The 27,328-nt window shown below is 48.0% G+C and overlaps 1 protein-coding gene across 1 annotated transcript in view; it reads right to left on the minus strand.

The window, feature by feature from the left end:
* The window catches only part of LOC147898875 (cell division cycle protein 48-related / CDC48-like protein), a 119,035-nt gene that overhangs the window by 63,195 nt on the left and 28,512 nt on the right, over positions 1–27,328 (minus strand). The gene's annotated exons all lie outside the window — the stretch shown is intronic.

Below are 27,328 nucleotides of genomic sequence, written 5' to 3' on the forward strand. Positions count from 1 at the left end.
CTCAGCTGACGATCCGGAGCTGGGTGTTGCAGTCTGTATGCTTCGCCTAGGACCTGAGGTTCAGCTGAAGCAGGCCACGTATTGGACTCTACAGCTTTGTGCAGACAGAGTAGGGGTTGAGTCCTCATTTCTGAGACAGTGGGCCACCAAGGTAGGCATCGAGCCACTTATGCCCTTGGTGTGACACCGTACTCGCACAAATTACTCCCCCTCTAAACCCGCAGCAAAGTCCTAGAGGTCTCAAGTTTCGGTACAGGCTCCTACTCATAGGCGAGCTCTGTTCTCCACTCCCCCCACCTCCCCATGAGTTGGACCATGGTGAGTTGGAATGTGTATGGGTTCCACAACCGCACGCGTCAGCAGCCGCAACATCTGTTACTTCGACAAGAGTTGCAGAGGGCAGTGGTTGGGTGGACAGTGGACTTCCTCTTGATCCAGGAGAATATGTTTTCAGCCACAGATGTTCGACGTAGATGGCACCTCCTTCCAAGGAGAGGCCCTAAGGTGTGGCCCCCCGCGACTGGTAGGAGTGGGGGGGTTTGCATTTCGGTGTCCCAGTCGGTTGGAGCGGATGTGTGCGATCAGGGTGAGCTCATCCCAAGCAGAGCAATATGGATGGGTTTGAGGGTTGGGGACTCCAAGATTGGGGTTCTCAATGTGTCTACCCCAACTTGTAGACAGCAGTGCCCCGCCTTCTGGAGGCGGTTGACGGAGTCCCCCCCGTATGTGAACTCGTGGATTGTTGGAGGTGACTTCAACAATCTCAAGTTTGAGGACACGCGCGGGGGTGCTTCTTATTCTGAGATGCCAGCTTTGGAAAGAAGCACCTGGGAGCAGTTCATTTTCTCAATTTGCAGTCGGAACCCCTGAAGGAGGGAACAAGAGTTCTCTAGGTCTCTTGGCAGTCTCAGATTCTCCTATGGACAGCAGCGGCAAGATGGTCTACTTGAGAGACTAGACAAATTCTATGTCGGAGATTGGGCCATGCATAGGGATGGAGCCACCGGGATTCTAGCAGAGACTACTCTCTCGAACCACTCCCCTATTGTTCTTCACCTAGAGCAGCCCTGTCGTGGCCTACCGCAGAGAGGGGTCCACATTCCAGATGCTTTGCTCCTGGAGGAGGAGGTACAGCAGAGTATTACAGCTATTTGGCAGCAGCATGAGTCCCCCCCGTAGGGAGGTTGGGCTGTTTGAGTAGCTGAGGCGATGCAGCGGGCAATGAGAAGCTTCGCACCCATGCTATGCACCACCGTCATACTCTTCAGGAGAGAGAGGACTTTGCGGCGGGACTTGGCCTCCATTGAGCGTCTTCGGGAGCAGGATTCAGAGTCACAGTGGTTAGCAGACCGGTATGAGTGCGCTCGCTTGGAGCTTCAAGATACTGAGGTGAGCCGAGCTAAGTACTCCTACCACTCCTCTAGATCTCGGTGGGTACAGCAAGGTGACAGGATGACAGGCAGTTCTTTCAGGCTACTGGCCCTAGATCAGCTGGCGCACAGTTGCAGAGATTGAGAGACTCTAGTGGCCAGACGCACTCGGATCCATAGGAGATCTTGGAGTTGACCTCGGATTTCTATCGGTGCTTGTTCCAAGCCGAGGAGGAGTCCCCGCAGGTTTTAGCAACCTGATTCAGTTTAGGCGCATGTTCCGGAGGTGGTCTCCTGGAGTGTTGAGCAGTCAGCTAGATGTGCCTTTTTTGGATGCGGAGCTTTGGGAGGCCCTTCAAGCTCTTCCATCCCAAAAGTGCCTCGGGGAGGACAAGCTATCCCTGGCTTTCTTTAGATGCTTCTGGGAGTGCATTCATACCCCCTCCGCTTGGCTTTTCAAGAGATCTTCGACTCGAGCTCTCTCCCTTCGACCTTGAGTCGTGGCTGGATATGTCGGACTTGAGACAGTGGAGATCGATCACTCTCCTTACAAGATCTTGGCCAACGTCTTGAGCTTGCGGCTTCACCCTCACCTGGTGGACATCATCCATGACACGCAGATAGGTTTTGTCCTGGACAACATCTTTACTTTCTGGGAGGAAATGGATTGGGCCAGAGAGAAGTCTCAACCTCTCGCGATTTTTCTTTTGGATTTCGAGAAGGCCTATGACAGAGTGGAGTCGTCTTTCTTGGAGGGCACCATTCATAGGCTTGGCATTTTCATCGTTGGATCACGGGTGTCTGTTACGCTCTAGCCGAGGTAGCATGACCTCGGAAGAATCAGTCGACATTTCCCTTAAAGGATCTATGTTTGTAATATATCTATATACCTTTGTAAGACTAGAATAAGTCCAATCATACGAATTTAGAAATTTTGTTGTTCTAAAGATCAAAAATCTACAAAGGAAAAAAAAAAAAGAGAGAGAAAATGAAAGAGAAGAAAAAAGAGGTAAACAAAAACTTTTATGAAAAGCAAAAGGAAGACATACTAAGCAAGCAAAGCAACACTTATGTCGTCATCAGTGCCCAAGCATAAGCAGCTATACTGGGTTTCTAAAGACCCGCGGAGTCTCTTGGGCAAACCCAGTGCTTACTAAAATACGTCAAATAAACAATAGACATTTCCCTTAAAGGATCTATGTTTGTAATATATATGTTTGCGCTTCATGTAAATGATCGAGAGGAAATTAATGTCAAGGTCCTAGGTGAGGGCTGATAGCACCAGACTAGGTGGATCTAAGGCTAAGGGCCTAATGCAAGAAATGTGCCTAGGGGCAACTGGAATTAAAGTATCCCAAGAGAGGGGTGAAAAGATGCATTAGGAAGGCCCTATGATGATGACATGTGGCATCTAGATCCATCTAGGGAGATGGGGCTTGTTGGAGTTAGTGAGAGAAGGAGAAGGAACTTTGAGGTGATTGGAATTTTTCGATTTCTCTATGAGCTCTCACGCTTCAACACGATTTGGCTGGGATGATACTCTGTGGTGCTATTGCCGTGATCTGCAAGAGTAGTATAGGAAATGTACGTAAGAGTTGGTATCAGAGCGTTCAGGTGGACGAACGAGAGGAAGAAAAGGGGAGACCCTTCGCTGTGATTGACTACGATACCAAGAGAAGGAACTGAGAGTAGGATTAGCCCGTGAATTGACGAGAAAAAAACAGACACGCGCGGGATATGTGACGACGATGCAGCTTATCCGTTTGGCGTCACGCCTTCTCTAATCTCCCAGGTTTCTCAAGCGTAGTTCCATGCAACGGAATCCGCCTCAGCCCACGTCGTTCAACCCCCTGCGCTCCTGCGACAACTTATAAGCCACGTGAAATTTGGTTCGATCGACGAAAAAGCCAGAGAGAATTAGATAATGATCGTATCAATTGCTCGGTCAAGGTTGTAACGACGAACATTAGGGCCTGGGAATGGTGGCGCGTAAAAGATAGGAGATTGCGTAGGAAGAGAGCGCAAAACATCTGCGTAGCGATGGATGACGTACGGGCAGTGACTCGTGAACGGGGAGGCCTGCGACGCGATAAGCGATGATTGGGATTCCTTAACGTCGAATTCATGACCAGGGAGCACTTAACCCATTTTTCCCCTTTGTTTTCGTCATTTCTGTTTTGTTAGAAACAGATTCGGTTTTCATGGGTTGCCAGGTTGCATGAAGGAGAAGATGCCATAGATGTGTTAGTAGTTGTAACAGACTTGGGAATTTGTTTGGCTTCTCAAAAAAAAAGTTTTGTGGACAGTCTTTGAGATTATGCCTTTGTGATAAAGTCAGTTTGATGCAGGAATTTCCCTAGTACAGGGAAAGTGGTTTGGGGTATCTTGTGATATATGCTTGTGTCAAATGCCTAGTTAGTGTGAATCTGGGATTGCAGGTATTCCCTAGTATAGGGAATTCTGTCAGAGTGCCAGTACACTGAACTTTGTCAGTTTGTAAATACAGTGTTCTAGCGGTGTTTCATTTAATATATTTTTTATTTTTATTTTTATTTTTTTAAAAGCAAAACACCCATTTACCTAAATGGAAGCAGAAGAAGGAGCTTCCAGGAGGGACCCTGGTGAGTCTGGAGTCCGGCCGACCCAGCAGGTGTCGCGCCCAGTAGCTCACACCTTATCTGGCAGGATTGCATTACTTGAGGATGCCTTGCAGCAGTTATTAGCGCAACAGTTACAGACAAATGCAGGGCAGTCTGAACTTAGAAGAGTGATACACAGTATGTCTGCCAGACCTTCTCGAGATGAGAAAGGAAAGGCTCCAATGGAACCGGAGTCTAGTATCCATACGGTCGAGCCTAGGAAGGCTAAAGTACCTAATATTGCCAATTATAGGCCGGAAAAGTATTCTGATCGGATGAATGACCGTAGTATCCATACGGTCGAGCCTAGGAAGGCTAAAGTACCTAATATTGCCAATTATAGGCCGAAAAAGTATTCTGGTCGGATGAATGACCGTAGTTCTGATGTCATTGCGACCTGGTTACACAAATGGGACGAGGCGTTCGCCATTTGTGAAATCAGAAATGATATCAAGAAAATCCCCTACCTCAATCAATCCAAGTGAAAGATTTCATATTTGGATTGAATGATCGGATTAAAATGGAAGTTCGGGCTAAGTATGCGAACACGTTGGATGATGCAATAGCCATAGCCCTGAACTATGAAGATGCCAAGGGCAGCAGGCCAAGTGGGTTTGCACAGGTCGGAACCCAGTATGGGTACCAGAAGAAATATGGGTTTAAGAAGAAGTGGATTAGTAAAGGGAGTGGTTCTCAGCCGAGTGGTCAAGCCAAGCAGGCGAAACCAGCTGAAACTCCTAAATCAAGTACCACCATTATAGTGAAGAGGAAAGTAACACCAATGGCAGCCCGGGCTTGGTCTAAGTCTCCCTTAAACCCAGAGCAGAGAGAAAAAAGCGAGGAGAGAAGGCTTGTGTTTTGGTTGCCTTCAGCCTCATCAGTGGAAGGATTGTCCACGAAATAAGGATCGTCGGATGGCTGAGATGGTAGTCTCAAAATGCGACGTGGAAATGGAGGGAAGTCCCAGAGCGGAACAGATGCAGATTCAGCTAGCGGGATCTTCTCAAAGGTCAGTACCTTGTTTGTTATGTGTGTCTGTTGCTAAGCTAGTAACAAGTGCACCTGATAACATCCTATCTAAGCCCGCAGCAACGGGGTATACAGCCTTTAATGATTAAGATGAAAGGGCAAGTGGCCAATCATAATGTCATTGTGTTGTTGGCTCAGATGGAAGTTCAACTAAAGTATGGGACCAAAGGGTTACCCAGTTGGAGCTTCGTATTCAGGACTATGCTGAGAAGCTTGATTTTGAAATGACTAAGCTTGCTCATGCAGATATAGCCCTGGGTATGGCGTGGCATTCTAGGAAGAATCCAGCCATTGATTGGAAAAAGCACGTATATCAATTCAAGATGAATGATGTGCTTTATGTCTTACGAGGTGAGAAAGATGTACCTCAAGGACCCTTGGTTTCCGTGATGGAAATCCGAAAAGCTCAAGAAGAGTTTTTATTCCTTTGTACAGCATCAGTAGAGCCGGTTGATAATTCTTCGGCTAGCACTGATGTTGCGCAAAGTGGTGAGATGGCCAAGCTGGCTAATCTTATAGCAGAGGAGTTCTTTGAATGTTTTAAAGATGGGTTACCTCCAGAGCGGAATGTTCAGCATAAGATTGCACTGATCCCGGGGACAGAACCTGTAAATAGACCTCCCTATAGGTTGAGTTTAACTGAAGAGGCGGAGGTGCGTAGACAACTGGAAGAATACCTCAAGTTGGGGCAGATTCAACCAAGTTTCTGACCTTTTGCTTCGCCAGTGATATTAAAGAAGAAACAAGATGATACGTTTCGCCTCTGTATAGATTACAGAGCATTGAATAATATCACTGTTAAGCACAGGTATCCGATGGCTCGGATTGATGATTTGCTAGATGCATTACATGGAGCCGTGATTTTCAGCAAGATAGATCTTAAGTGGGGCTACCATCAGATCTGGATTAGAGCCGAGGATGTGCATAAAACCGCTTTCAGAAGCAAGTTTGGTCATTATCAATTTTTGGTAATGCTCTTCGGACTTACCAATGCTCCAGCTACATTCGTCATGCTTATGAACGATTTACTACGTCCGTATATCGGAAAGTTTGTAGTACATTTTATTGACGATATTTTAGTATTCAGTAAAAGTATTACTGAGCATTGTGAACACTTAAGAATAGTGTTCAGTACTTTGAGGAAAGCCAGTCTTTATGTAAATAAAAAGAAAACTATACTGTGTATGGTTAGACTTGAATATTTAGGATTCATAATTACTCTAGAGGGGATAGAAATGGATCCAAAGAAAGTGGCTGCGATACTGACTTGGCCAATCCCTCAGAGTCTGACCGCTTTGCGATCATTCTTGGGATTTGTCCAATTTTATCGAAGGCATATCAAAGGATATTCCGAAATAGTATCGCCATTGACTGATTTGACCTCAGATAAAGTACCTTTTATATGGCGACAGAATCAACAAGAAAGTTTTAACACCATAAAACAAGTTGTGGTCACAGGACCAGTGTTAAAAATAGTTGATCCCCAGAAACCGTTGTTCCTGGAAACCGATGCAAGTGGCATTGCAGTAGGAGCAGTTCTCCTTCAAGAGGGAAGGCCAGTAGCCTTTGAAAGCAAGAAGCTTTCTCTCTCTCAAAGGAATTGGCCAACTCATGAATTAGAGTTGTATGCTGTTATCCATGCTTTGAAAACATGGAGGCATTATTTGTATGGTCCAGAGTTTTATGTGGATGTGGATCATGATACCCTGAAACATTTTTGTAAACAACCTGACTTGAGGGGCCGCCAAGCTAGGTGGGCAGAGCTCATGCAGGAGTTTAATTTGACGATTCGGTACCGAAGAAGAAAAGATAATAAGGTTGCTGATGCGTTGTCTCGCATTATGCATAACATGAGTTTCACGGTATTAGAGAGTGCTCTAATGACCGACATTAGAGAAACTCAAAAGGTGGACGAGTTTGTCCAGAGTCTATGGCCTAAGGCTCATGTGTTAAAACCCAGGGAAAACGAAAAGGATGACCTGGCATCCAGAAAAGACCAAACTTATGCAAGATATACTATAAGGGATGGTATGATGAAAAGAAATGGCAAGGTTGTAGTACCTAGTCAATCTCAGGCAGAGAGTCATTCAACAGTGCCATGATAGCCCATGTGCGGGACATCTAGGAGTCGAGAAGACATATGATCTCGTGAAACGAGATTTCTTTTGGCCAAAGATGAAAAAGCATATTCATGAATATGTGACACGGTGTTTTTCGTGTCAGGTAAGCAAGGCCGAGTGGGTGAAGCCACCCGAACTTTTACAGCCCTTGGAGATATCACTAAGTGGGAGAGCATTTCCATGGACTTTATTGTGGGTCTGCTTACGACACAAGGTGGATATGATTCTATCCTTGTGGTGGTTGATCGTCTAACCAAGATGGCTCACTTCATTCCGACTAGAGAGTCTGTTAGTGCCCCGCAAGTGGCGGATTTGTTTATTAGACATATATTATGTCTGCATGGATTGCCTAGATCCATAGTGTCAGACAGAGATGTCAGATTTACAAATCATTTTTGGACAGCGGTATTTGCGACACTAAGGACTGAGTTGGGAATGAGTAGTGGGGATCATCCAGAGATGGATGGTCAGACGGAGAGAGTCAACCAGATTCTAGAGAATATGCTGAGAGCATATGTGTCATTGAGGCAACATACATGGGACAAGTGGTTGCCATTGTTGGAGTTTGCCTACAATGATAGAAAACATTCCTCTACAGGGTTGAGTCCGTTTGAGCTGAACTATGGTTATAGACCAACGAATCCAACTATAGTTGAAGTACCTCAGAAAGTGCCTAGTGCCGCGAACTTTGTGGTTCAGATGCGGGAGATGCTAGTATTTGCGAGAGCTAATATCCTGGGAATCCATATACCAGTTGCGGGGAGTGTTCCCAAACTTTATCATCGAGGACGCTGATGTCTGAAGAGGGAAGGAATGTTACGCTCTAGCCGAGATAGCATGACCTCGGAAGAATCAGTCGACGTTTCCCTTGAAGGATCTATGTTTGTAATATATATGTTTGCGCTTCATGTAAATGATCGAGAGGGAATTAATGTCAAGGTCCTAGGTGAGGGCTGATAGCACCAGACTAGGTGGATCTAAGGCTAAGGGCCTAATGCAAGAAATGTGCCTAGGGGCAATTGGAATTAAAGTATCCCAAGAGAGGGGTGAGGGGTGAAAAGATGCATTAGGAAGGCCCTATGATGATGACATGTGGCATCTAGATCCATCTAGGGAGATGGGGCTTGTTGGAGTTAGTGAGAGAAGGAGAAGGAACTTTGAGGTGATTGGAATTTTTTGATTTCTCTGTGAGCTCTCACGCTTCAACAGGATTTGGCTGGGAGGATACTCTGTGGTGCTACTCCCGTGATCTGCAGTAGTAGTATAGGAAATGTATGTAAGAGTGTCTCAGCCCTCTATGCAAGTAGTTCAAGCTAGATACTTACTGATGGTTACATCGGGGAGGCCTTTTCGCTTTCCCACTCGGTTCGGCAAGGATGACCCCTTGGCCCTTTCTTATTTCTCTTTGTGGCCGAGGCCCTAGGGTATTTTCTGAGGTCTCAGTCGGCGGGACTCACGGGGATGAGACTCCCGATTCGGCAGGAGGAGGAGCATTTGGACTCAGAGTTTGCAAATGACATAGCCCTTTTTGTAGAGGGCTCAGCTCGGAGCTTGGATGCAGTTAGGGAGGCCTTGGCAGTATATTGTCTAGCCTCAAGCTCCAGGATCAACTAAACCACATCAGTCGACTTTCTCTCAACAACAGAGGAGGTACTGGAGATCCAGGATTGGGGCTCAGCACTAGGCTTCCGCTGGATTCTAAGGGGGCAGACAGCGAGATACCTTGGCTGCCAGGTTGGCATTGATATTTCAACAGAGCAACAAATCTCCCCGGTCCTAGAGAGTCTTCGACGCAAGCTTTTGTATTGAATCTCAGCCAAACTCTCTCTTGCAGGAAGGGCCTTGGTGGCTAACGGGGTCCTACCGCCTGATACATAGCCTCATGCTAGTGTTTTCACAGGGGATGCATAGGATAGCTGAGGCGCTTGGTACGCAATTTCTTGTGGGCAGGATCTGATGGCACACGTAACACCGGAGCCAGGGTAGCCTGGGAGACAGTGATCTTGCCCCAGACCCAAGGAGGATTGGGCATCATTGATCCGGAGATGCAAAGCAGAACCCTCTTGCGCAAGTTGGTAATGAGGGGCCTCACTCCAGGTACAGAGCCCTACAAGCTTCTTCTGCAGCGCGGTCTCCTTCGGAACACCCCCCGCAGGGGTGGTCAGTGGCAGCAGTCACACAGATGGCTCTTCTCGAAGGGCCCCCTTACAGGGAAGGGCTCTCCCTTGATGCGGAGTCCCTTCAAAGTTTGGCAGCGATTTGCAAGGGGCCTTATCCGGGCTAGTCCTCAGTTTTCGAAGGTGTTTGCACGACAGCCTCTGATTTGGCACCCGAAGGTTCGAGATCAGGACTCATATCCTCTACCACTGGAGGTAACGCTCATGGTCCTACAGCCCCGGAAGGGGGGTTTCATCAGCGCAGTGGGATCTCAGACACACCCCATTTGGAGATTCTAGTTTGCCTCCACAAGGTTGGAGAAGTGGTCCCCAGAGGTGTTTCATGCTATTGTGGGAGATCAGATTTCACGCATGATGGACGAGTGGATGGGGCCACAGGGACTGGACCTTTGGCACGCCCATGGCGCAAAGGTGAACTTTCAGCTGAGCTTCACGCACGAGGAGTTGTTGTGTGGTTTGGCGGTAGGAGTTATCAGATTGCCGCTGGAGACAAAGGTGGAGCAAGCATACTACTGGCCCCTCCAGAAGTGTGCGGAGCTGTTCAGGGTGGACGCCTCCTTCATGATGAAGTGGGCATGGAAGATTAGTATTGAGCCGGTACCCACCCTATACGTCGCCACACAGACACGGACTATTCGCTCTCCAAACCCCTGACAAAGTCACACAAGGCAGTATTTCAGGAACAAGCACCCACTCACAGGAGAGCCTTGTTCTCGACACCCCCGTCCTCATGAGTTGGACCATAGTGAGTTGGAATGTGCACGGGCTCCACGACCATGTTCGCAGCCAGCAGCAGTACCTGATACTCCGGCAGGAGTTGCAGAGGGCAGTGGTAGGGCAGACAGTGGACATCCTTTTGATTCAGGAGCACATGTTTTCAGCCTCAGACTTTAGACGACGTCACCACCTTCTCCCAGGGAGAGGTCCAGAGGAGTGGTCCACTGCAGTAGGACAGAGTGGAGGGGTCTACATCTCAGTCTCACAGACTTTGGCTCTAGAGGTCTACGATCAAGGCGAGCTCATTCTAGGACGGGCAGTTTGGATGGGAGTTCGAACGAGAGAGTCCAAGATTGGTATCCTGAACGTGTATGCCCCAACGTGCAGACAACACCGCCCGGCCTTTTGGAGGAGGCTGTCAGAGTGTCTTCCGGATGTAGACTCTTGGATTGTTGGAGGTGACTTCAACAATCTGGAGTTTGGGAAAGACAAGCAGAGCGGCGCCTCTTTCTCTAAGATGCCAGCAGTAGAGCGTACCTAAGAGCAGTTCATTTTCGTGATCAGTGGCAGAGACCCGTGGAGAGAGCCAGATTTCAGCAGGACACTTGGCAGCCTCCTCTTCTCCTTTGGACAGAGGAGACACAATGGATTGCTTGAGAGAGTAGGCCGTTTCTATGTTGGGGACTGGGCACTACACAGAGGCGGCTCTACCAAGATTCTTGCAAGTACCACGATGTCAGACCACTCTCCAATAGTACTTCACTTGGATCAGCCCCGCCGGGGTCTCCCCCAGAAGGGGGTCCGCATTCCAGAGGACCTCCTGCAAGACAAGGAGATCCAGCAAGTAATGGCAGGAATTTGGGAGCAGTCAGAGATGACACCCTGCGAGGGCTAGGCTGCATGGGTGGCCGATGCAATTCAGAGAAGCAATGAGGAATTACAGGCTCACGGCGAAGGAGGACCCTCCAGGAGCAGGAGCGGGCTTTGAGGAGAGACCTCGCCTCCATCGAGCGGCTCAAGGAGTCGGACCCAAGTTCTCAGTGGCTTAGCGACAAGTTCCAGAGCACTCGCCTTGAGCTCCAGGACACGGAGATTCGGCGAGCTGAGTTCTCCTACCACTCCTCCTGGGCCCGATGGCTGCAACAGGGGGACAGGATGACGAAGCAGTTTTTTCGGACCACTGGGCCCCGATTGGCAGGCACACATCTGCAGCATCTCCGGGATTCGCAGGGCATCATGCACACTGACCCGCAGGAGATTCTAGACCTGACCACCTTTACAGCCAGCTCTTTCAGACGGAGAGGATGATCCCAGCTGGTCTTGTGGCCCGCGATGTAGTTTGGGATCACATTCTGACAGTAGTCTCACAGGATTTATGCAGCAAACTAGAGGAGCCTTTCATAGATAAGGAGCTCTGGGAAGCCCTCAACACTCTCCCGACCCAGAAGTGTCCGGGTGAGGATGGCTTGACTCCAGCCTTCTTCCGAAACTTTTGGGAGATTATCTCCACCCCTTTCCGTTTAGCTTGCCAGGAGATATTTGACACTGGCTTCCTCCCTCAGTCCTTGAGCAGTGGGTGGATTTGTTTGATCTCGAAAGGGGGAGATAGGTCAGACATCCGACAAGTGAGACCGATCACTATGCTTGATACCGCATACAAGATCCTCGCCAAGGTCTTCAGCTTGCGGTTACGGCCCCATCTAACCGACATCATTCATGACACACAGACCGGGTTCGTCCAAGAGCGCAGCATCCTGGACAACATCTTCACATTCTGAGAGACAGTGGATTGGTCCAAGGAGGAGTCACAGCCGCTGGCCGTCCTTCTCTTGGATTTTGAGAAGGCCTACGCCAGGGTGGAGTGGTCCTTCCTAGAGGGTACTATGCGAAGATTGGGTTTCTAAGACAGATGGGTCAGAGGAGTTTCAGAGCTTTATGCAAGGAGCTCCAGTCAAATGCTTATCAAAGGACACACGTGCAAGGCCTTTCCTCTCTCTCACTCGGTCCGCCAAGGCTTAGGATTCAGCACGGGTGATGATGCTCGTTTCAGTAGCTCCACCCTTACTGTGATTTGTATCAGGTTTTCTTTCAGTCTCATAGACCCATCGGTCTTCCGAAAACTCTAATAAAATTTCTTTCTTTCTTTCTTTCTTTATTTCTTCTTGTTTGTGGCGGAGGCTTTGGGCTATTACTTGAGATCACAGGTGGCGGTCCTCACACGGTTGAGGCTCCCAATCAGACAAGAGGAGTTGCTTGACTCAGAGTTTGCAGATAACACAGCCTTGTATGATGAGGGCACCACACTGAGTCTGGAGAGAGTCAAGGGGCGCCCTGGCTATCTACTACAAGGCCTCGGGTGCACAGATCAACTGGACAAAATCCATAGGTTTCTTCACAGGCTCTGAGGAGACACAAGAGATCCGTGAGTGGGGGAGCGACTTTGGCTTCAGATGGATACCGTGGGACCAGACAGCGAGATACCTCCGATGCCAGGTTGGTATTGACATTACAACGGAGCAGCAGATCACCCCAGTCCTTGAGAGTGTTCGGCGCAAGCTTCTCTTTTGGAGCTCGGCCAAACTCTCTCTAGCAGGTCGCGCCTTAGTTGCAAACTAGGTCCTTCTTGCCATGGCCTGGTATATCACCTCCTACTGGTGCTTCCACAGAGGATGCATTGGGCAGCTCCGACGGTTGGTTCGGAACTTCCTTTGGGCATGTTCGGACGGCACGAGGAACACTAGAGCTCGGGTAGCTTGGCAGACGGTGATCATGCCGCAGGCACTAGGAGGCCTAGGTATCATTGATCCGGAGATGCAGAGCATAGCCCTCCTGGGCAAGTTGGTGGTTCACGGCCTCACCCCAGGTGCAGAGCCTTGGAAGCTTCTCTTACAGCGAGGGCTTCTAAGGAACACCCCATGCACTAGGGGACAGTGGCATCCTTCACACAGATGGATCTTCTCAGAGGCCCCCCTTACGGGAAAGGGTTCCCCCTTGATGAGGAGCCTTCACAGGGTCTCATTCATGCTCCGTCCAGATGCAAAGAGGAGTTTGAGCGTCAGCCCCTTATGTGGCACCCAGAGATCAGAGATCAAGAGGGGTGTATGCTCGGTCAACAGACTCACATTGGTTGGGCACAGTAGGACAGTGGTCCGACAGGGTCCTTTGGCCGTTGGAGCAGATTACCCATGGAGGCAGAGGCGAGTCTTGACGCCCTAGTGCATCTGAGAGAGACAGGGCAACGGATGTGCGAGATTGACTTAGCCATTCCTAAGTCCTGGTGGGAAGGACTTCACGTATGGAGAGACAGCACATGGTTGGGGCAATTTTCCCGTACTGGTGTTTCCTTGAGGATGTTAACAGCGAGGTAGCACACACCCTGGCTTCTTTCGTGTAGGACCTGGAGGCCTACTTCAGCCACTCACTGAGAGAGACCCCGAGATGGATGGGATTCTTGATGGGATTCACTGGCAGATGATCAGAGTGGTGGGACGTTTGGGGAAGGAGTGGCACATTGACCCTCCCAGTATCTCAGAGCAGGATGCCCCTAGATGGCGCCTTTGGCTGTGGGAGGGTAGACCCCTGAGGGAGGTCCAGTGGGATCCGGGCGAGTGGTTCTGGCCTTCCAAGGACGGCCTAGTTGAGCAGGTGGATGAGGTGCCCTTCTTTTCCTACACCACACAGATTGGCAGGAGGCTTCAAATGGACTCGTCGAGGTGGACCCCCTCAAGGAGAGGCATTGGGTGACCCAGAGAGTGCCCCGGGATGTTCCTCCAAGTTTTGGACACGGTTGTGGTCCAATTTGCGATTGAGGAAGATATCATACTTCTTCTGGCTGGCCACCCACGGAGGCTTGCCCATCGGACCGTGATTGGAGCAAAGGCGAGTGGAGGGGCAGTACCATTGTTGCTCTAATGGTGTCCTGGAGACTATCCTGCCCCTCCTCTAGAGCTATCGTAGCGCAGCGAGGCTTTGGATGGGAGCCCTCAGGATCATGACACGTATGCAAAGTCTTCAAAGGGACTACACCTGGGGGATGGTGGCCTGGTTGACAAACAGAGGACATGTGTTTCAGATTGATGAGATCTCCCTAGCCTACTGGATACACGGTCAGAGCATCCAAAGGATAGCACTCCACGAGGCAGTCTCTCCTGACAGCCTAGCTCCTCCTCCTCCTAGGGAGGACAGCATTTGGGAGGTGGTAGCCAACATCACGGCATGGAACATTTGGGTGGCTCGTTGCAGTCTTGTGATGTGTGAGCACCTAGTTCCACCCTCGGCTACCCTAGTCACCATGTGGCAGGACACATTTACACACTACGGTTCACCTGGGAGCGTGGGACTCTAGGCTCCAGGGGGACTATCGAGAGGCGTGCTCATTTCTGCAAGGCTTGGCCTGCATGAGTTTTCTACATCTTCACCCCGCGAGGGATTCACTGGTTGTATAGTCCCCCCACTTGGTTGTTAGCCCCAGTACCAGAGATCCCCTAGGCAGTGAGCTGGGTTTCTCTCGAACAAGCCGGCTCTTTCTTTCAGCCTTTTCTGGTTTTTTTTCCATACTCAGCACCTTCGGTGCTGCTGTCTTGTATGAAAGCTTTCAAGCATTAATAGAAGGTTCCTTTCTTTGGAAAAAAAAAACAATTAATTAAATGCTAATTTCTAAGGTTTGTTGACGGCAGCGTAAAAAATCGACAAACGGCCGCGTGGACGCGGCATGGCAACAACGGGACCAGCTCACGGTGTTGACGGGCTTGGTGACGACGGCTCACGGGGACGACGACTGGCAGGACAGGCTCACGGCTCACGACTGGCAGGATAGCTCATAGAATGGGGGCTCACGGACGGGCAGCGAACGGAAGACGACAGAAGGCGGGCAGCGAAGGGAAGGTGACAGGCTGAGGGGATGCCGGCTGACGGGTTTATTTGGGTCTGAGGTCTGAGGGCAGCAGATTCAAGGTGGCCAGATTGGAGCCTTGGCAAGCAACGATGGTTCGTCAAGGCGGGCTGTTCGTGGCACCCGTGGCTTGGCTTTGGGATGTTGGTAGCGCTATAGCCGGTCGGAATCTCCACCTTGGATCTCCTCATTGCTTTGTGCGTAGGAATCGCTCACGGCTGTGAATCAAAAAAACCAGTGCAGACAAGCATCACACAGACATGGCGTCAAGCAACTAGCTGGGTGGGTGTTGTCCAGGCTACGAAGGGCTGGTGTGCTGGTTCGTCCAGCCCTCTAGGCTTGTGCACAATCACGAGGAGCAAGGTATCTTATTCACGAAGGCACCCCCTCGATTTTGCTCATGATTCGCAGTAGGAGTGGTGTAGCCCAAGGAAAGAGCTCTGATACCAATGTAATGAATTGGTGAAGGCCAGAGATGGCAGGAAAGGGGGAAGAAGAGAGGGAAGAGGAAGAGGGGGGGTGGGGGGGGAGAGAGAGAGAGAGAGAGAGAGAGAGAGAGAGAGAGGGGTAGAGGGAGAGGACAAGAGAGAAAGGGAGTGGGGGGAAGAGAGAGAGAGAGAGGTTGGGAGAGAGTGTAGGCAGCACGTAGGAGGAAGGAGGTGGGAGTAGATAGGATTACATGTCACATCAAAAAGTACACAAATAGGGGTGGATGGGGATTAAGAGGCCTAAGAGGCCTCCAAAAGTCCTCTAAATTCCCCCTTTTTCCCCTTCATTACACATATCACAAGAGAATGTGCCTAAAGCTATCACACACTTACATATACGCAGCACATCAAAAGAGCTAAGTTCTTTCACAACCTACTGATTTACTGTGCTGCTGATGCTTAAAAATGATGGTAGGGGTCGCCCTTGTATAGGCTTCAAAACTACCTCTGCTGCTGCCGCTGACCTGGTTTGTAGGCCCAACTTCTGCCCTGGCAGATCCAGCCTCAAACCACTCCAGTCTGCTGCTGTAATCCCAGCCAAACTGTACCTGTTTGCCTGTGTGACAGTCCTGCATGGACTAGTGCGGCAGTCTTGCTGCTGCCACTGCCTCTATGGCAGGCCTACAGATGCTGCTGCTGTATGGTTAGGCAGATGCTCACACTCTGTATGCGCATGATGGCAAACTCCAAAATAGCATTGCTCCATCTCTACAACCCGATGGGCACAAAGTAGGCATAATGGCTCTTCCATGAGTGACCAAATCTGCCCCTCCATGTGTCACCACCCTTCTTTGAACCTATCTTGGTTGGATCCTGTACAAACGGATGCCATTGTTCATACTTGGTGGCCTCAAACATGCAGCCCTGAAGCATCACAACGGCCGAGCCAAAGACCATGAGGGCCTACGTATTGAATTCATTGCATACGAAATAAATACCTTGGCCCGAATCTTAGCAGAGCACTTCAACGAAGCGGTTTGCACAAGCTTCCCACACACTTGGGACCCTTAACACCATCACTCCCATTCACAACGCAGGAGATCCCATGAGCCTAGAAAACTACATGACCATTATGATTAGACATGTCATGTCCAAGATCTATGCATCAGTACTTGTCACAGAGGTTAGCCTGGTCGCAGCGCTTCAGGGACTCAGAGCTGAGGGAAAGGCGGGCTTCCGGATGGATCACGGGACCATAGATAGCTACTTACACTCAGGGGGGTCAACCAAGAGGCCGGGGCATGGAGACAGAACGTCTATTGCTGCTTTTATGGATTTCTCTCAGGCTTTTGACACAGTGCTGAGAGACCAACTGATCCAACGTCTACAGGAGCTCGGATATGATCAGAAGATCAACTGGGTAGTCATGGCACTTTATAAGAAAGTCTTGGGTAGGGTTCGGACAGGTGTAGGGTGGACTGAGGAGATCATGAGCACCATCGGGGTCAAACAAGGTTGTCTGTTATTACCATCCTTGTTCGGCCAGTACATAGATGAGCTATTGGGACCCTTGGAAGGCTTGGTTGCTCTTTCGTTGGATCCTTGATCCATATTCTTATGTACGCAGAAGACGAGTCTTACTCTCTTCCTTAGCAAAGGGGCTCTAGTGACACTTGGATGTACTTCGTACCTTCTGTGAGACACATGACTTGAGGAGTCAACCTTGGTAAAACCAAGGTTATGACGAGCTTGAGACCTCTATTGGGACCCTTGGAAGGCTTGGTTGCTCTTTAGCTGGATCCTTGCTCTAGATTCTTCTATACGCACATAACAAGTCTTACTCTCTTCTCAACAGTTTCGTATAGACCACGCAGCACTAGGCCCTCCTTCAGCCAAGAAGCCCATGCAATTCTCGGATAGTGCTCTCCCTTTCTTGATCTTTTCTGGTGCTGGAAGTCACTCATAGGCAGCTCCCTCCTACCAGAGTTTGCTGTCTGCTATTCAACCTACTTCGGGAGTGTTCCGGGCTGAAACAGGCTCTTTCTGTTGGCTGGATTCTCATCTTCTCTTTCTACTCTATGCTACTGCCGTTTTTACAGTTTCTGCAAGGTTGGATGCCCTGCCGTTGGCCCGGGAGAGGATTGGGGCACTGGTTGTGATACTCTCTTCCTGGGGGTGCAGTGGCTAGCCTTGGGCTCAGTAATGGCTTGGATATATGTGAATACATTGCTTGGCACGCTGTCAAGTTGTTCTACTTGTGTTATGCATGACTACTGAAAGGAACCAAGAGAATAGCACTGGGAGTTGGTCACTAGCACAACCACGGGTTGGCATAGTACTGGGTTGCACCTGCGAGTGAGCTCTTGAAGGGAGTCCCTTTGTATTTGAGCTAACCAGTAATTAAATAAATACCGCAAGGGGCGCCAAGTATTGTTATTCAGCGAAGTTATATGCTCTGAGTTTTGTTTGTGGACAATGGCAATGTTTCAAGTTGGCTGTATTTCAGATTTGTGAGATAGTAGAGTCAGTTACACTGCCCTTTGTCGATCAAAGGCCGGTTACAGTGGTTCCGTTGCCGGGACACTCATCAAATCATCCAAAGGAGTCCCTGGGCCGCTTGGGTAGAGAAAGCATTTGCTGATTTTGGTACAGCTATCCATTGTTTTTGGATATGGAGCATATAGGGCTTGATTATGATGCAGACTCGGAGCCAAAGCCACAGATAAAGGGAGCACACCCCAGAATAAGAGTGCAAGATGCAGCCCATGAAGGGCAGAATGTTCAGGTTGAAATCTTGCTATCTTCTTTCTAATCACGAGTGTTGAGGAAGATTTGGTTGTGTGGCCAAATCTTTTCAAAGCAGCAAGGTTTAGGAAGATTTAGTTGTGATGCCAAATCTTTATAGCTTCTTTGAAATCACCAAGATCTAGGGAGATTTGGCTGTACGGCCAAATGTTGTATGTTTTGAAAGAAGCCAGAAGTCTCCCCATTTAAAATTTAAAATTCAAATCTTAAGATTCAAATTTCAAATCTGAAAATTTCAAAATCTTAGATTCAAAATTCAAAATTCAAAATCTTAGATACAGAATTCAAATTTCAAATTTGAAGATATGAAAGTCAAATCATATACTAAAGACCCTACTTTCAAATCACACTTCGAGATTCCTACTTTTACAAGACTCTTTCTTTCAAATCGTGGTGTTCCGAAATGGAGAAAATGGAGAACATGCATGAATTAAAGCGACTTCAAGGAGGAGCCAAAGAAACCACAGCAAGCTGGAAAAGTCCCTCTTAAATCAAAGTTTGTGGCAGGACAAAGGAGAAAACAGCAGCCCTCCTCTCTCACTCCTAAAGAGAGGAATAAGTTGTTTGCTAAAGGGAGGTGTTTTCTCTACAAAGAGACGGGTCATAGGGCAGCAGATTGTCCTAACAAGAAGAGGAAAGAACCTGCAGCAACTCGGGCTGACTCTAATCAAGGCACTAGAGAGGACCCCAGAGGCAAGAAACTCAAGCCGAGTGTTGGCCACATACCTGACATCATTGGGGGTGAGCATGATGAGAAGAAGACAGAGATGTGCAAAGCATGGGGCAAGCTACGAGATCAGCATTGTCTATAATTCTTTGACTCAGGAGCCAAATAAAATTTCATTACTCCTGAACTTGCAGCTCAATTGGGTCTTCGACCAGAGGAGATTGGTCATCTTTGTGAGGCCAACATGGCTAATCCGGAGCTTAGTACCCCTGCCACTCCTATCATAGGGAAGCTACGGATTCACATTCATGAGGATTTCTATGTGATGCCTTTACCTAAGTGTGATGTTTTGCTGGGGATGCCTTGGATGTACCGTGTGCATGCTATCATTGATACACATGATTAGAAGCTTACCTTGACTATCACCACAATGTAAATATCCTAAGTCAAAGTACACTTGACCATTTATTTGATCATAATTAAAGAATTGTCCATCTAGATTAATTATGGTCAAAAGAGTTTTTCTATTGGTTAAAGAATTGACTACAGTCAAAGATACTTGACTTTGGTCAAGTAAGCCTGATCTTGGTTCGGAAGACTTGGTTTATACCAAGAAGGTTAACTGCGGATAACCAAGATGTTCCAACTTCGGTTGGAGAGACTTGAATATAATTAAGGCACCTCGACCCTTGGTCAAAGCCCCTTAATTATGATCAAGAGTGCTGACTTCGATCAACCAGAGAATAAATATATTTATATATTTGTTATGTGTGCACATGTGTTTAGTGGGGGACTAGAATTAATTCCACACTATATTATTTGCATGCAAAGCGCTAACAATTAATGGATGCCATGGTGGTGCGCTTTAATTAATTGTTGCAGTACTAGGAAGAGTTATTTCTCTAAGCACTACAGGAGCCTAACAAGCATCTAGGAGGCGGTTCGCGTGACCAAGTGCTTCGAAGACTCCAGAGTTGCCCTTAGTGGCATGTAATAGGACTTAGTCTAGATTTTAGACAAGTGGCATGTTGCCAATTTGAAATGAGCTTGAAGCTCTTGTGATATGGATTCACGTTGAATTTTGTATCAAACAACTCCACGCTGAACTCTTGTAACAGCTTTCTCTCTTCATGAATAAAAACCTTCGGGGGGGGTCCAGCCCGATGCTTTGTCCTGGACCCTAGTGCATTTGTAGAGAGAGGGAGTAAGAGAGAGCATAAGAGAGAATATTTGCAGTAATTATATGGAGCGAGGTTTCATTGGGATCAGAGCCAGCAATCAAAGCCTTTTCAAGTTTTGACGATTTGAGCAGACAAACGCGATGATGAATGGAATTGCTTGCACAATGCCTTGTTGGCCATCGCGTGGGCATCAAGTGTTGCCAGCAGAGTTTACGGGAGATGATTATTGTGATGCATGCGTGGGACGTGAACTAAAAGTCGTGAATTGAAAGGTTGGCCGGGTAAATTGTGACTTAGTTTCATCGACGACATGGGGTGCACGCAGCACTGTAGGCGTAGTCTTGAAACAGCAAGGTGGCATCTGTTTTGACAACCCTTCATCGAATTCTGATATGCAGAGGCCCACCGAGATAATCACCTGAAGGTAGCAGGCGCAAACTATTCGTAAGCCAACGCCAAGAGTCTAAGTGGCGTAAAGCAACACCGCTCCCACGTAGGTGCTTAGATCAAATGACGGGGTGCCTTTTGCTAGACCCCGACAGGAATTTCCAATGGAGAAGCTTGCAAAATGAATAGTTAGCGTCGTGAGACCTGACGAGGGGAGATTGGACTGAACGGTGGCTATAGGAGCAGAAACAAGCTTTGATGCTTCGTAGCGCCTGACAGACGACGGTATTCGACGGAAGGTTATGGTGCTGGTCATTTCTGCGTGGGGTGTCACGGCGCTGAGTGCTTGCGGATGCCTGGGATGGTTAGGTGCACGCAGAAGGTCTTGCGACGATGGATGGTCTCCAGAAGGCACAACGCGCGACGTCAACCAATTCACAGCCAAGGTTTGGAACCTTAGGCTCCTACAGACGTGGCATAGACGCTGACGTGGCAGTGCACAGAGACTTGCTGACGTGTCATATGGACACGTGTCAAATGACGTGGCAGCCAGCCCAAAAGATGACGTGGCAGGACACGTGGCAGCTGACCTGGACTGCCAGCTAGACAGCTGAGGTGGCAGACTTGAGGTTAAGCTAGCCTAACTTTGGTTAGTGGACTGGTTAGAGGTCCAATTAGTTGACCCAACCAGACTAGTCTGGTCACTGTAACCAGACTGTGACCAGTCCACTTAGTCTAGTTGCAGACTAACCAAATCAGAACCAGCCAGTCTAGTTAGAGTAACCAGCAGTTACCCATCTGGTTACTGTCCCCCAAAAAAAAAAAGACAGTTGCAGAGACTGTTTCTGCTAGCTGTTTTCACCTACCTGAGAGAGTATTTACTGTCAGAAATAGCAGAAATCAGAGAAAATCAGAGATTTGTACAAGTAAAGGAATGCATGCCTTTGTGTTCAGAAAAAGGGAATCAGATGCATACTCAGTGCTTTTTGCAGCAACCAGAAAAGGGCAATATAGTTGTTGATGCCTTGGCAACTTTGTGGGTATATGCCTTGAGTTGACAGCCCGGTACTAGCATAGATTGTGAATGCAAGACACCTCTTGTTGAGGTAATTTTTCTCTTTGAAAAGCAAAGGTTGCATGCATCAGTTGCATACACAGTGTGTGTGAGAAACTTGCAGATCTCAGACAAGTTGTAAGAGAATGGCTCAATCACCTATCCAGTGGGATTCACAAGATAGGAATGCACATCCAAGACAAAGAAGTGTGCAGCAAAATCAGCAAAAATTTGAGCAGATGGTACGCACTCGTATGCAGGAGATGGAAAATCTCAGAAAGATCCAAGAGCTCGGCATTTGTTTCAAGCAGAAACTATGCCTAATGCAACGTATGATGTGCCAATGCCAGAGGCACACTCTCGTGTACAACCCGAGAGAGAGAGATCTCATAGGGGACGATCTCATAGCACGAAGAGATCGAGGCATCATCACCGATCTCCAAGTCCTTCACCGTCTACCTCGAGCTCGACTTCTGTATCTTCTTCTTTATCAGATAAACCATCCAGGAAAAGAAGGAAACACAAGAAGTCTAGGAAGAGCAAGTCTTCCAGAGAGACCAAGGAATTCAAAGATGGAGGTAAATCTGTCAAGTTTATGACCTATAATGGACAATATGGTCATATAGACAAAGCATTGCAGTTCATTAGACAGTTTGATGCTGCATTTGGTACAGAAAAGTTTTCAGAATCCTCAAAGTTGAGAATGGTCAGTTTGCACTTGACAGCGATAACTAGTGCATGGTGGAGTGCACAGACCACAGATGGGTCAGCCCCAAATAGGTGGAAGGGCTTCAAGAAAGCCTTCTACCAGCAGTTCATGCCTAAACAGTTTAGAGATCATGTTCTTCAAGATTGGGACAGTTTGCATATGGATGCAAGAGATACAGTGGATGTGTACAACCAAAAGTTTTGGGATGCTTATTTGCACGTTGCACCTTTCAAAAAGATCTCCAAAAGAACCCAAATGAGAAAGTACAGAGTAGGTCTCAGTCCAAAAATTCAGGCAGTGGTGAATGCTTTGGGGGAAAGAACATTCAAGACATTATGCATTCAGCTTCAGTGACTAGTCTCGTGCCGCTACAGGATCCATCCACAGTGCTATCCTTGCATGCAGGAGGTACTTCAGCCAAGCTCTTCTCCATATTGTTCTCCCATCCTTCTTGTGCAGAAGAAGGATGGATCTTGGAGAATGTGTATTGACTACAGGGCTTTGAATAAGATCTCAATCAAGAATCGATTTCCTATTCCACGCATTGATGACATCTTGGATCGATTAGAGGGATCAGCCATCTTCAGTCGCATTGACGTGAAGAGTGGTTACCATCAGATACGAATCAGGCTCGAAGATGTACATAAGATTGCCTTCAGGACCACTTTTGGGCTTTATGAGTTTCTTGTCATGCCATTTGATTTGACTAATGCTCTTGCTACCTTCAATCGTATGATGGATCGCATTTTCAGAGAGCACAGGAAGTTTGTGGGTACATTCTTTGATGACCTTATTGTGCACTCCAAAGATGAAGAGGAGCATAGGCAACACTTGGCAGTTGTATTTGCAGAACTCACAAAACATAACTTGCTGGTCAACACAAAGAAGAGTGAGTTCTTCATGCTAGAGATACATTTCCTGGGACACATTATCTCACGAGATGGAGTGAGGATGGACCCTGCCAAGATAGAGGCAATCAAGAATTAGCCTCCATTGAAACACCTACATGAAGTCCGTAGTTTTCTTGGCTTGTGTTCATACTACAGGCGCCTCATTCGTTATTTGATGAGATAGCTTCACCCTTACATGCTTTGCAGAAGAAGGCAGTGCCTTTCCGTTGGGGGAAGAAGGAAATTGCAGCATTCAATGAGATGAAAGAAAAGCTATGCTCTGATCCTGTCATCATTTTGCCAAACTTGCGAAAGCCTTTTGTTCTTCAATGTGATGCAAGCGGCACGAGTGTTGGTGGAGTGCTTATGCAAGAAGGCAAAGTGGTTGCATATGAGAGCAGGCTGCTCCGAGATGCTGATGAATGTGTATGAGCAAGAATTGGTAGCTGTAATTCATGCCCTTACTATGTGGAAGCACTATCTTTTAGGTGCTGATTTTTATGTGCAAACTGATCATCAATTGCTGCGATACTTTCTCACTCAGAGAAAGTTGTCAAAGAAGCACATGAGATGGGCAAACTTCCTTTCCATCTTTCATTTTCAGATTGTACATGTGGCTGGAAAGAGAAATGTAGTGGCTGATGCACTTTCGAGAAGGCCACGTACGGAAGCTATGTCCAAGAAACCACAAGTATCTGCAGTTACTATTGCTTATCATAATGAGCTCGATGCCATGAAGGAGCAGTATGCTACAGATGATGCTTTTGCACGTATTTATGATCAGCTTAAGGAGGGCAATCGGCATGATCATTATACACTTAAAGAGGGATTTATGATGATGCATGGAAAGCTGTGTAACGCAGCCATTGAGGCATAAGGTGCTCGCTGAAAGTCATGCCCCACCGTGTGCAGGGCATAGGGGTATTGAGGCTACAATCAAAGCAGTAGAGCACTACTTTTATTGGCCTTCTCTACAAAAGGATGTTGAGGCTTATGTCAGGACATGCATCACTTGCCAAAAAGTGAAGTATGACAGGCAGAAACAGCCCAGCTTACTTTGAAGCCTTTGCCTATACCAGATAGACCATGGCAGAGCATCGCTATGGATTTTGTTTTGTATCTCCCTCACACTCCTTTTGGTCATGATGGCATATGGACCATAATTTGCAGATTTAGCAAAATGGCTCACTTCATTCCAATAAGGAAGAAGATTACAGCCGAGCAAATGGCAAAGGAGTTCTTGAAATCTATTTTCAAGTATCATGGGATGCCTGAGTCTATCATGAGCGATAAAGATCTATGGATGACCAGCATGTTTTGGAGAGGTTTGTTTGATGACATGGGTACCTCACTGCTGTTTTCATCTTCTTATCATCCACAATCTGATGGTCAATCAAAAGAGGCGAATTCTACAGCTTTGGATTTGCTGCGTTGTTATGTGTCTGAGCACAAAGCAAAGTGGGAACAGTATTTGCCGCTGATTGAGTATGCATACAACAATACAGTGTACTCTTCCACGGGCGTTTGAAATAGTGGAAGGAGCGAGAAAGGTTCCTCCTATTTTGCATATAAAAAAGAAGATTTTTGTGGTAGATGAGTATGTGGAGGACTTGGGGGCAGCCTATGAAAAGGTTAAGTATGTCCTCCAATGCAGCCAGGACAAGCAGAAAAGAGCTGCAGATAAGCATCACAGGAACCTCGTTTTCACAGAAGGTGATTGGGTGTTGCTGCGTTTTCTTAAGGCATGCCTCAGGAGCAAGAAAGGGAAGGTAAAGCTGTACACCAAGCTGAATATGAGGTACTACGGCCCCTTTCAAGTTCTTGAAAAGACCAATGAGGTAGCTTACAGGTTGAAGTTACCTGAGCAGTGGACCATCCACAATGCTTTCCATGTTAGCTTGTTGAAGCCTTTTCATGGAGAAGTGCCACAGGATATGCCAGTTGAAGAGCAACCTGAAGTTGATGAGCATAATGAGGTCTTGACTCCTGAGCAGATTGTGGCACATAAAGATCGGAAGGTTAATGGTAGAGTTGCCAAACACTATCGATTGAAGTGCAAGAATTATCCTACGAACGATGCGATCTGGATGGAAGAGAGTGGATTGGCAGATTCACCACAGGTTTTACAGCTCTACCTTGAGGCATTTGGTCTCGAGCCTACTGCGGTAGCGACTCATGCCACTTCAGCAAAGCACAGGTCTAGGGCATTACCGGATGCCCATGGGGGGGGTAGCACCTCCGCACCCACAGTGTAGACAAACTCACAGGATATCTAGAGGTCGCTTGGTGACAATGCGGTTTCACCTGAGGCACTGATGCTGACCGTGTTTTTGCCATGAGACTTATATGATGAGTGATCATGACACTCCAATTGGTTGATACACTACTATATGGATGGATCTGCAGTCCTGCTGTATGTACATTGTATTTTTGGTACTTCATGTGATGTTGTACTATTGATTATGGGCTGTTTATGCCTATTGTGACACCTTTTTCTATTTACTGGTAGCACAGCCACGGGTTGGCATTGTACTGGGAGTTGGTCACTAGCACAACCACGGGTTGGCATTGTACTTAGTTGCACCTGCGGGTGAGCTCTTGAAGGGAGTCCCTTTGTATTTGAGCTAACCAGTAATTAGATGAATACCGCAAGGAGCGCCAAGTGTTGAGGCCAACAGGTGTCACTCTTCATGCTTTTGAGTAGGGGCATTCTAGCCCCCCTTGTCTTAAATGGTTCAATGATGCTATTCAGTGAAGTTACGTGCTCTGAGTTTTGTTTGTGGACAATGGCAATGTTTCAAGTTGGCTGTATTTCTGATTTTTGAGATAGTAGAGTCAGTTACACTACCCTTTGTCGATCAAAGGCCGGTTACACTCTCTCTCTCTCTCTCTCTCTCATTAGGGCCAAGGCTACAGTTCCGCACGAGATCATGCTAGCAGAGTTTGGAGCTACTCCCCTTGCATTGGATGCAGCGTTTCAGTCGGTCATGTATTTGCACAGGGTTAGGGAGTTTGGAGACTTAGCAGCAGGCAGAACTCGGTTGCCATGGCTAGCACTTGCATCTTCTATGGAGTTGGCACGATCTGGGGCCCGATACTGCTGGTACTTCAGACTCACTAGGTGGCTCACATCTCTTGGACTAGACATGGATAGACTGCCTCCCTTCCGATACAGCATAGATGCCCCTCATCTCGAGTTGACTCGCCGCGAGCTTAGCCAGGTCACGAGAGCAGACTTGCTGCAGCTTCATACGTATCGCACTTGGATTTATCCCACGCAGCTTCCGACGAAGATGGCCACATATCGTGACCACTTCCTTCGGATCTCAGAGGATGGATTTGTCATTCCACCAGGCTATACAGGTATCCACATGTTCCACTCACTGAGGATTGCCCTTGGCCAGCTTAGAGTCTCTTCGCATCAGCTCGAGATAGAGGCTGGTAGGATGCGACGCATGGAGGATGGACGGCGACCAGGCCGAGAGACCAGGATCTGCCCTTGTTGCACCATGGGAGAGGTGGAGTCAGAGGAGCACTTCATTTGCAGATGCCCGCTATATTATGAGCTCAGAGGTAGATTCCACTGTCTCTTCACGGATGGCTTTGGACCTCTCTCACGAGTGATGGACTACGAGGATCAGCATTGCCTAGCTCTTTATGTCAGGGAGGCCACTATGCTTCGACGAGACTACCTCAGAGACCATCAGCACAGACCGGAGCGTGATAGAGCCCAGCCTCATAGAGCTCAGGCACACGCTATACCAGAGGACAGAGACCAGGAGGAGCACGAGGAGGTCAGAGCTCACACAGGACACATGCCTCCACCCTGTGGATGTACGGATGTACATATGAGATGGTTTGTAGACGCCGCAGGATCTTGTTACATAGGGGACGTACTCGCCGCTTCATCTCCAGACGATCCAGGATGATGGCAGCTTTTCGGAGGAGACTTACTCATGGAGATCTCGCCCCACCAGCCGCTCACCTCACCTTTGCTCAGATTTGTACTCTCATAGCAGGAGGCAGAGTCGATGGACAGGATTTCCAGTATTATTTTGGTTCTCAGACTCCGTGACACCTGGACTTGTATCTTTGCATTGGCATATTGTACTCATCCCCCCATTTTGCACCCAGGGGCGGTTTCCTTGCATCTAGTTTACTTTGTATTTAGGCTCAGATTTGACATTATGTACTTTCACTTGCATTGTATTGCGTAGCACTTAGATGATATTCGATGATGCCTCTTCTTTGTGGCACGTTGATT

This window comes from Dipteris shenzhenensis, chromosome 9 (genome assembly GCF_047967505.1).
Source record: "Dipteris shenzhenensis isolate YYH24624 ecotype China chromosome 9, Dip_SZ_1.0, whole genome shotgun sequence".
Lineage (NCBI taxonomy): Eukaryota > Viridiplantae > Streptophyta > Polypodiopsida > Gleicheniales > Dipteridaceae > Dipteris > Dipteris shenzhenensis.